Source organism: Acanthochromis polyacanthus, chromosome 17, assembly GCF_021347895.1.
Source record: "Acanthochromis polyacanthus isolate Apoly-LR-REF ecotype Palm Island chromosome 17, KAUST_Apoly_ChrSc, whole genome shotgun sequence".
Lineage (NCBI taxonomy): Eukaryota > Metazoa > Chordata > Actinopteri > Pomacentridae > Acanthochromis > Acanthochromis polyacanthus.
Genome location: NC_067129.1, coordinates 28,653,767 through 28,664,856, shown reverse-complemented (window position 1 = coordinate 28,664,856; position 11,090 = coordinate 28,653,767). Strand labels below are relative to the sequence as shown.

General features: G+C 42.8%; 1 protein-coding gene and 1 long non-coding RNA gene across 8 annotated transcripts in view; one reads left to right on the top strand and one right to left on the bottom strand.

Moving 5' to 3' along the window:
• The window catches only part of LOC110972632 (NLR family CARD domain-containing protein 3-like), a 204,578-nt gene that overhangs the window by 119,079 nt on the left and 74,409 nt on the right, over positions 1–11,090 (top strand). The gene's annotated exons all lie outside the window — the stretch shown is intronic.
• The window catches only part of LOC127530708 (uncharacterized), a 61,908-nt gene that overhangs the window by 15,032 nt on the left and 35,786 nt on the right, over positions 1–11,090 (bottom strand). The gene's annotated exons all lie outside the window — the stretch shown is intronic.

Below are 11,090 nucleotides of genomic sequence, written 5' to 3'. Positions count from 1 at the left end.
AAAAGAAAACTGACATTGTGAAGTACGGCAAAAGGAAGTATGAAGTTTAATGGCATGTCTTGTATTGTGCGAATGAATCTGAGAGTTGATTGTAAAAAAAATACATAAAAGATTCTGGGAGCAAATGGGATAAATGAATATATTTATATATTTATTTATTTTGGAAAGAGTTACATTTGAAAGTTCTCCTGGTGAGAGCGGGGAAGGTTACATAGCATTTTTTGACTGAACTGCTTGTTCACTGTTGACGTACGTATTTTTGTTTTCCTTTTTGCACTGCACAGAGCCAGTGAGCCCCATCATTCATGTGAAATACAATAGAGGGGTGTCATCCAGCCTGAGATGTCGAGGACAAACTCAGAACGCTACTGGCTTATCAAATAAACAAAACCATGAGAGTTCAAGTTCCGTGAATCTTTGAGCCCATTAACAAAAAATAAAATCAAAAAGATAATCCAGAAGTCAGCTAGTTACCTCCGCCAAGGAGGTTATGACACCTGGCGTTTGTGTGTCTGTCTGTGTGTCTTTTAGCAAGATAACTCAAAAACGCCTGGGCAGATTCAGATGAAATTTTCAGGGGATGTAGACTATGGTAAGAGGAAGAGCTGATTTAATTTTGGTGGCGATCTGGAAAGGATCCTGGACTCTGGATCACTTTGAATTTTTTAGTATGTGGTCCAAAATATGACAAAAACATCATAGGTTAGTATGTCGTCCAACAAATTGGTGCAAGGTGTCCAGATAGCTCAACTGGTTAACAAGGTGATGTGTAAACAGAACTGTGTCAGAGATGCAGGTTCAATTCCAGCTTATAAGCCTTTATTTTCTTCATATATTGTTGTGTATCAATTTTGATTCAGTTGAATTTAAATCCGCTTTCGCATTTGTTACATGTTTAAGAATGGAATAAAATTGTTCATGAAAATATATGTCTTATGTTTCCATGAAAATAAAATACAATACTTCAATTTCTAAATCATACATAAATGTACAGTGCCTTGTGAAAGTATTCGGCCCCCTTGAACTTTCCAACCTTTCGCCACATTTCAGGCTTCAAACATAAAGATATAAAATTTTAATTTTTTGTCAGGAATCAACAACAATTGGGACACAATCGTGAAGTGGAACGAAATTTATTGGATATTTTGAACTTTTTTAACAAATAAAAACCTGAAAAGTGGGGCGTGCAATATTATTCGGCCCCCTTGCATTAATACTTTGTAGCGCCACCTTTTGCTGCAATTACAGCTGCAAGTCGCTTGGGGTATGTCTCTATCAGTTTTGCACATCCAGAGACTGAAATTCTTGCCCATTCTTCCTTGCAAAACAGCTGGAGCTCAGTGAGGTTGGATGGAGAGCGTTTGTGAACTGCAGTCTTCAGCTCTGCCCACAGATTCTGGATTGGATTCAGGTCTGGACTTTGACTTGGCCATTCTAACACCTGGATACGTTCATTTGTGAACCATTCCATTGTAGATTTGGCTTTATGTTTTGGATCATTGTCCTGTTGGAAGATAAATCTCCGTCCCAGTCTCAGGTCTTTTGCAGACTCCAACAGGTTTTCTTCCAGAATGCTCCTGTATTTGGCTCCATTCATCTTCCCATCAATTGTAACCATCTTCCCTGTCCCTGCTGAAGAAAAGCAGGCCCAAACCATGAGGCTGCCACCACCATGTTTGACAGTGGGGATGGTGTGTTCAGGGTGATGAGCTGTGTTGCTTTTACGCCAAACATATCGTTTTGCATTGTGGCCAAAAAGTTGGATTTTGGTTCCATCTGACCAGAGCACCTTCTTCCACATGTTTGCTGTGTCTCCCAGGTGGCTTGTGGTAAACTTCAAACCAGACTTTTGATGGATATCTTTGAGAAATGGCTTTCTTCTTGCCACTCTTCCATAAAGGCCAGATTTGTGCAGTGTACGACTGATTGTTGTCCTATGGACAGACTCTCCCACCTCAGCTGTAGATCTCTGCAGTTCATCCAGAGTGATCATGGGCCTCTTGGCTGCATCTCTGATCAGTCTTCTCCTTGTTGGAGGTGAAAGTTTAGAGGGACGGCCGGGTCTTGGTAGATTTGCAGTGGTCTGATGCTCCTTCCATTTCAATATGATTGCTTGCACAGTGCTCCTTGAGATGTTTAAAGCTTGGGAAATCTTTTTGTATCCAAATCCGGCTTTAAACTTCTCCACAACAGTATCTGGGACCTGCCTGGTGTGTTCCTTGGTCTTCATGATGCTCTCTGCACTTTAAACAGAACCCTGAGACTATCACAGAGCAGGTGCATTTATACGGAGACTTGATTACACACAGGTGGATTCTATTTATCATCATCAGTCATTTAGGACAACATTGGATCATTCAGAGATCCTCACTGAACTTCTGGAGTGAGTTTGCTGCACTGAAAGTAAAGGGGTCGAATAATATTGCACGCCCCACTTTTCAGTTTTCTATTTTTGAAAAAATTTTAAAATATCCAATAAATTTCATTCCACTTCACGATTGTGTCCCACTTGTTGTTGATTCAGTGTTTCCCCTACCATTATATTAGGGGGGCGCCCTGCCCCCCAACGGTACCCCCCGCCCCCCCAGAAGGTCAAGTTAAATTAAAATAATTGTTACTTTTTTACACGCAAACTTTAGTTTTCCTGCATAAAGGCCACTCCACATGCTGTCCTTACAGCACTCGCTGCAGCACTCCACTGTGTCTACTCCCCCCTCCCTCCGTCTTGTAAACAGTCACACTGCCCCCCACCCCACAGTCACCACACACACAAACACTAGTTTGCAGTGGCGCGTCTCGTGTTTTACTTTCTACAACAAACTACGGCCAAAATATAGAGTTTTTTCAGCCATAAAATAAAGAAGCAGAAGAAAAACCACCTCTGATGACAGTGACGCGCGCCATGAGGTAATTACGACCGTATAGCGGGGCCATGTGTTGTTGTTCTCAATCATGTAGGAGTGTTAAAAATGAAAAAAGAACGAAGGGAAGTGGGACCCGCGATGAAACTTCATAGAGATAAAAAAAAAAAATGAAGACGCTCTTTTTAACAGCATGACTTCTTATGATGCAAAATTGGTCCTTTGAGACGACGTCTGTCTTAATATTGGGCCTAAAATAAATAAAGTATTATTATTATTATTATTATTATAAAATAATTAGATGAAGCCTTTCAACACCGTAACGTAAAAATGGGCTAAAAATGATTCACACGCTCAATAAGTGGTACAAAATGGTGAAAATTATATATTTTAATATCGGCGTGCGCGCACACGTGTGTACACACACACAAGCGTGAGCACACATGTGAGCAGCCTCCCGCCAGCGACTGTCGGAAAATGGCACATGAAAAACAAAGCAAAATCTCAGCGTTTTTTAAACGCTCACAGTCACAGGGTGATAATGGCAACACCACCCGCCCCTCTGGCTCTTCAAGCAGTAGCACCCAGAGCAGCTCTGCCTCTCCCGGGCCAAGTGACAGCAGCCAAAGTTCTGCACGGCAAGCCCCCCCACCTGCCCCACAGCAAAAGTCATCATCTCTCCACCGCATGTCGGGCTTTGACCATAGACTGTATATAAAGTGGACGTAGCATCTGGCTCCAGAATTGAAGCCAACCCGGAAGTGTCAAAAACTTGCAATATCACGCCATCCACTAGGGTTGGCTCCAAAAAGCTTTTTCTCCATAGACCCCAATTCATTTTGGGAAAAAATAAAATTTGATAGACTGATGTTCTACAGCTCAGGATTTTTTTCCCGTTAGTTTTCATGGTCAAAATGAGAGATCAGGTGGACGATCTTAAAATAAATCAATACTGAATTTTAAATAAATCGTTAAAGTTGGCGGAGCCAGGGGGCGTGGCTATACTTGACAAAACATATTATGACTCAAATTCCTTATTTCGACTTTTTGTACGACGGCGACAACAACCGACGCGAAACACCCCCCCCCAACCCTAACCCTAACCCTAACCCTGACCCCCACACTGAGGTGGGAAACCCCCCTTCCAACCGGCGAAGGGACCCGTGGACAGCACCCCCAGCAGCAGACCAGAGGCTGCAGCCAGTGAGGAGGACCCCCCTGAGGAAAGACTGGAGTTAAAAAACTTTAACATATAAAATAAAGGAGCTGTACAATAAGATGAATAAAATGAATAGTTAAAGTAATAAAAATACATAAGATAATGGATGAGTAATGATAAGAACATAAGAAGGAATGAAAAAGTTAGTTAAAAGCCTGATTAAAAAGGTGAGTCGTTAACCTTCTTTTAAAAACATTGACAGTCTCTGCAGTCCTGAGGTTCTCTGGCAGGCTGTTCCAGAGGCGGGGGCCATAGTGGCTAAATGCCGCCTCGCCGTGGGTTTTAGTTCTGGCTTGTGGTGTAATTAAAAGGCCGCTGCCACAGGACCTCAGGGTCCACGAGGGTCGATATGGAAAAAGAAGATCGGACAAATAAGAAGGCGCAAGGCCATTAGAGTTTTTTATGATTGCAAAAACACTAAAAACAAAAGAATCACATAATTATTAATACCTTATACTCAAGGAGCAAAACACGGGACCAGATTTTCACCACTATAAACACAAAGTCAGCCTCACACTTTTTGCAGAACAATACACACAGTCATTTGCAAAACACTAAACACACTTGTATGTATTAGACACAGACGTATATCATGATGTCACTTCCTTGCAATTCCACAGCACTGATGGACAAATCACCACACCCATGAGCCGTTTGGTTAAACACCCACATCAGGTGTGCAAACACATGATTGCTTTATTGTAGACACACCAATCAGGTTTGAGCACTATAAAAATGCAACAGGTGAGTTCACCTGCTTTCCACCAAAATGGAAGCAGCCAGAGGAAGACGAATGAGGATGAGAGGGGGAATCCGTGGAGGACGAGCAGGAGGTAGAGGCAGAGGTCGAGGAAGAGGAAGAGGAAGACCTGAAACAGGAGGAGAACACCCTCAAAGAAGAAGAGGACCAAATTCGTCTAATGAGATTCAAGCAACACTAGTTGATCACGTCGTGAATCATGGATTGACGCTGAGGGAAGCTGGACTAAGAGTTCAGCCAAATCTTAGCAGATTTACAGTGGCATCTGTCATAAGGACATTTCGACAAGAAAACAGGTAAAAAAAAACAAGTTGTCAACAGTTACAGTAATCAGCTGCTTGCTGTATTGTATGCACCATATCGGCACTTTTGATACCTCCTCCTGTGTCATTTTACAACAGCTGACATGTATTTTTTTCTACATAGGATTGAGGGCCGAGAACAACAAGGAGGAAGGGAACCTATATTCACACCAGAGCAAGAGACAGAAATCATAAACATGGTTTTGGCCAATAATGCCATTAGGCTCAGAGAACTTCAAGCCAGAATTATTAGTGACAACACCATTTTCAATAATGTCCATCAGGTCTCTCTGACAACAATAGCACACATCCTGAAAAAACATCAAGTTCACATGAAACAACTGTATCGAGTACCTGTTGAGAGGAATTCAGAGAGGATCAAACAGCTGCGGCATGAGTATGTGGAGGTCTGTATTGTTCACTTTAACATTGTGATGTTACATACTGCACACGTAATCATTTTTACATGTAAATTTACTGCATAATAGACCTATGCTGAACTACACAATCTGGTCTTTCACTGTATTTCAGAGAGTTTTACAGATGGATGCTGAGGAAATCCCACATAAATTTATTTACATCGATGAGGCAGGGTTCAGCCTCAGTAAAGTCAGAAGGAGAGGCAGAAACATCATTGGCCACAGGGCTATAATTAATGTCCCAGGGCAACGTGGGGGTAACATCACCCAGCCATTTCCCTGAATGGGGTCCTCCACCGTCATCGGCGGATGTAGGGGGTGGCTACTTGGGCTCAAGCCCCGGATGTTTTCTCAAGAGCCCCGGATCACGGATCCGAGCTGGTCTGAGTATAATGTGCAGTACTGGAATTCACCAGAGAGTGGCAGCATACGCTGGAGAGCAGCTGGCAGCCTGCCACCTGTCCAGAAGAAGAAGCGTTTACGTCTATGCGCGCTAGTCGCTGCTCCTTGATTCTACTGCCAACCAGCGTCGACTCAAGTAATGGATATCAGAAGCGTTTTCAAAAAGCGGAGTCGCCAGCAGCAGCAGCAGCAGCAGCTGCTAGACAGATTGATGTTCCCGATTTGTGAAACTTTGACTGATTTTGCTAGTTGGCTATCAGTATTATCCGTTAATACCAACAACAACACAACCGCACTGAAAATGAAAGACAGCAAGATCAATGTTGCATTCCAGGATAAAACTAAAAACCCTTTATGAAATATGAATGAAAAGTATTACTAGCAAAATGATTGAAGTATTCATTGTGCAGAAAAATGCTCCCTGTCAGTGCTTTGCCATTATATAGGATGTTTTTGGATTATTATACTGTATATTACTACTGCAGATGTTTAAGCTTGTGCTAATTTTAGCTAATATGTACACTTTTGGGTGGTTCAATCAACAGTTAATAACGATGTATTTTTCAGCTAATCCAAGGGAGTTTAAAACAGTTCATTTATTTGAAGAAGAGGGAGAATTTTCTCATCTCATCAAGAAACATTTCAAACATTTAAACTCAGCATGTGGGTATTTTCACATGAATTTTATGAATCGTTATCTGAAAAGTAACTAAAGCTGTCAAACAAATGTAGTTGAGTGGAAGGACAATATTTCCCTCTAATACGTACCTTAAAATGGAAATACTCAAGTAAAGTAAAAGTGACTAAAAATTGTAAATGTACTGTCCACCACTGATGTTCATGTTATAGAAATCATGCAGAAGCCACTTTACAGATTTAACTTACAGCCTGTGTGTATGTATGTGTGTACAATGTATATTTTGAAATACAGGTCAGCTGCCATCCTGCAGTGCAGACACTGTGTCATCTGCAGTGGCATCAGTCAGTGAACCACCACGTGCTGTTTCAGGTTTGTTAATGTGCAGGTCTAATTTTATTTTATTTTATTAGTATAGGTCTAGACTCCATATGAAAATTGTCATGAGATGTTTTTTAATTTGAGATATACATTATTAGATTAGATTTACTTGAATTGGTGAGTTGATGAGGTGAGATTTAGCTATTTTCAGTTGATTTGACGGAATGTTGGGATACGGTTTTGTTTTTGTCACGCAGAGAACACAGCTACATTTAGGGATGACCAGCCAGGGACAGCAGCAGGTGGACTGTCTGATACTGATTTAGGGACTCCAGAAAGTGGTCCAAAGCAGGTGTCCCTTCCCCAGTACCCCCTCAGCCAGTTTGGTACCCAGCAGAGAGCATTTAACAAAAGCTGGTGTGAGCAATTTAAATGGCTGGAGTACTCTGTAACCAGGAACTCCACATTTTGTTTTTCGTGTCGGCTTTATGGAAGGCAGAATATTTGCACCAACAAAGATGCTCTCCTCAGTGGCTCTGGCTTCTCAAGGGCTTTGGATACCTTCCGTGAGCATGAGAAAAGTGCCCTCCACATATCAAGCATGACCTGTTGGCAGAGCTTTAAAAGCATACAAAGTCATGGAGATGTGATTGAGCAGCTGAATACCGCAAGCGCAGCAGAAATAACAGAGAGGCTGCAATATTTTAAGCGCATTGTAGGTGTAACCACATTTTTAGGGAAGCAAGGCATCCCATTCCGTGGACATGATGAGCAAGACACCAGTCATAATCCAGGCAACTTCGAGTGCATGCAACTCCTTAAAGAGTTTGACCCCTTTCTCCAAAAATATAAGCCTCCATCTAATGCCACCTACCTCTCTCATTCGACCCAAAATGAAATGATCACCAGCATTGCACAAGAAATAACTGAAAATATCACAAAACAAATTAAACCATCCAAAATGTACTCTGTGAGGGCAGATGAAGCCAGAGACCACCACACAGAGCAGCTGGCTGTCTGTGTCTGTTATGTCACACAAGAGGGTACGCCAAAAGAGGCCTTTCTTTGGCTACAAAAGCTGGACAGTTTTGATGCAAAGTCAATTGTAGATGGAATAGAGGCAGTTCTACAGTCTCACGATCTAAGTGACCTCATGTGTGTTGCACAAACATATGATGGAGCAGCGGTGATGAGTGGATCAGTGGGGGATGTTCAGGCCCGTTTCAGAGAGTGACACCCTGAAGCTGTGTATATGAGCTCAACCTTGTCCTATGCTACACATGCAAGGCTATACCTGAAGCTACCACATTCTTCGACCAGCTTGAAAACATCTACACGTTTTTCAGCAACTCTCTTGTCAACCACAACAAGTTCATAGAAGTCCAAAACCAGCTGGGATTAAAACCATCTGAACTTGTGCAGCTCTCCACAACAAGATGGGCTTGCAGGGTGAGGTCTGTCAATGCTGTCTTGAACAACCTTCCTGCCATTCTGGCATGTCTCGGCAACATGAAGACAGCCATGGCCAAAGGGATCCTGGCAAAGCTCTGCAAGCCAAAGACCATCTACCTGCTAGTGATGTTTGCCAAACTCCTCAGCATAACTGAAGGGCTTCACCGGTACCTGCAGGGGGAGAGTCTGGACCTGGGTAGAGCAGCTCAATATAAAATAGCAACTGTTCAAACCCTGACAGATCTCCGCACAGATGCTGAGGCTGAAGATGTGTTTAAGAAGGCCATGACCGTATGTGAGGAAAATCACATCCTGCTCCCTGTTGGTCCCAGGCAGAAACAAAAAAGACTGGATCGGTTTGTGGTGGAGTCAGCCTGTGGGTCAGCCTCCAATCCTACCACCTCTGATGATTTCAGACATCAGCTTTTTTATCCTTGCCTGGACCGAATGATACAGGAGCTCACACACCGATTTTCAGATGTTGGAGGGGAGCTTATGTCAGGCATTCAAGCCTGTAACCCAAACACAGCCACCTTTCTCTCTGAAGATGATCTCAAATGCCTTGCCTTGCATTATAAGATCCAACTGAAGTCAGAAGAACTCTATGTGGCAAAAAATTCATTATGAGAAGGATGGAGAAAGAGGAAGTCCCTGACACAGCCACTGTGTTCAAACTACTGGATGGAGACATGTTTCCCAGTCTGAAGGCAGTCCTCCAAGTGGCCCTGACAATTCCAGTAAACAGTTGCAGCTGTGAACGCTCCTTCAGTGCCTTGCGACGTCTTCACACATGGTTGAGGAGGACCATGGGCCAAGAGAGGCTCAATGACCTAGCCATCATGTCCATTGAAAAGGACAACCTGCATGCCATAACTCCTGACATCATAGACAGATTTGCTCAGTTTGAAGCTACGCCGGCACAGCCTTATGTTGCCACCACAACAAAATAAGTAGGAGAGTAGGGGGTAGCAGCTGGATAAGTGTGATGAAGAAATTGAACAACAAGCCTGCACAATAAAAAATAAGAATTTAAAAAGGAGAAAAGGAGTCATGGCGATTTGTTACAAACACAATATATCAGTATGTTTCAAAGGTTTTATTTCTAAATATTTTTATTTATTTTAGTTCATGTGTGAGTGAAGAGGAAAAGACAGGAGATGACCCACATTTAACATTAAAAAAAAAACATGACAAGACATGAGAACAGCTCTGAAATATTGTATTTAAAGAGTAACAGAGACAAGAAGAGAGGAAGAAGTAAAAGAGAAAGTGAGGGGGAAAATGAACAGAAATGGAAATCATAAAAAACGTGCAGAGAAAGCAAGAGAGAAGAGACAGGAGGATTGAAGACAGGATTTGAGGACAGAATTGAAGAACAGAGCAGTAAAGGACAGCAGAGGTGCCAGCCAGGATCACAGGTAGCCTGCAGTAAGGAAATAAGATGTATTTTATTTCTTTAGTTTATGATCAGTCTGAATAACTTTTGTATTTTATATTTTTTTCTTTCAGTGGACATGAGCCATAAAACAATGACTTCAAGGCTGCTGGTGGTAAGACATTTGCATCATTAAAGGGTCTGATTTTTAAGTGTTCTCCGTGCCTTTCTCAGCTTTGAATTGGTGGTAAGTTGATGTAAAATAAATAAATAAATAAATAAATTAAAGATAGTTTTGTGTGCGTGGCACAAAAAAAGCCAGAAAAAATAAATCGGCATCTGCACCCTCAGGGCTAAGCCCCTGATCTCCTAGAATCCTAGATCCGCGCCTGTCCACCCTCATGCCAATATGGGCCCTTACAACACAGATCAAATTATCAGATTTTTGGACAGATTGCACAACCTCCTTCCAGTAAATAACCAAATGCATCAGATCCACTACATTGTCATCTGGAACAATGTGTCATTCCACCACTCTGCTCTGGTCCACAACTGGTTTCAGCACCATCCACTGTTTACAGTCCTATACCTTCCACCATACTCTCCATTTCTAAACCCCATCGAAGAATTTTTCTCAGCATGGCGTGAAAAGTTTATGACAGTGGTCGGCAACTGGCGGCCCGCGGGCCAAAACTGGCCCGTCAGGAATAATATCTGGCCCGCCAGATGATTTTGAAAATTTGATTTGGCACGGAACCAAGCCGGTCCGTCACCACAACACGAAACTTGTGCGATTGGCTGCCGCCAGGCATTTCCGCGTTTGCATTACTGGTCGGACACGGTTGTACCAGCCAGATTTCACTGAGCAACAGTGTGCGCAAAACGTGTGTGTCTCGGGAGTCATTTTTAATACATCTGTGATCAGAATTGAGACGTGTGTCCCAAGCAGCGGCGATCAGCTGTAGAGGCCCCGCCCCCCGCTCGCGGAATCGGAGCGCATCCCCCCGCAGGTTGGCCCGCTGTTCGATTGTTTACAAACATTTTGGCCCGAAGCCACTTGCCGACCCCGGGTTTATGATCTCCAGCCCCAGACTCAGATGCCCCTCATTCAGGCCATGGAAGAGGCTTGTGACCAAATTGACGCTGCAGCTGTGCAAGGATGGATCCGTCTTTCAAGACGGTTCTTCCCACGTTGTCTTGCCAACGAAGATATTGCCTGTGATGTAGATGAAATTCTCCGGCCAGCTCCAGCTAGGCGAAGAGATGTTTAGTATTTAATTTATTTTACTCAGATTTCTTTTTGTTTTCTTCATTTTCTTTACATATTTTTAACCTGTACTGG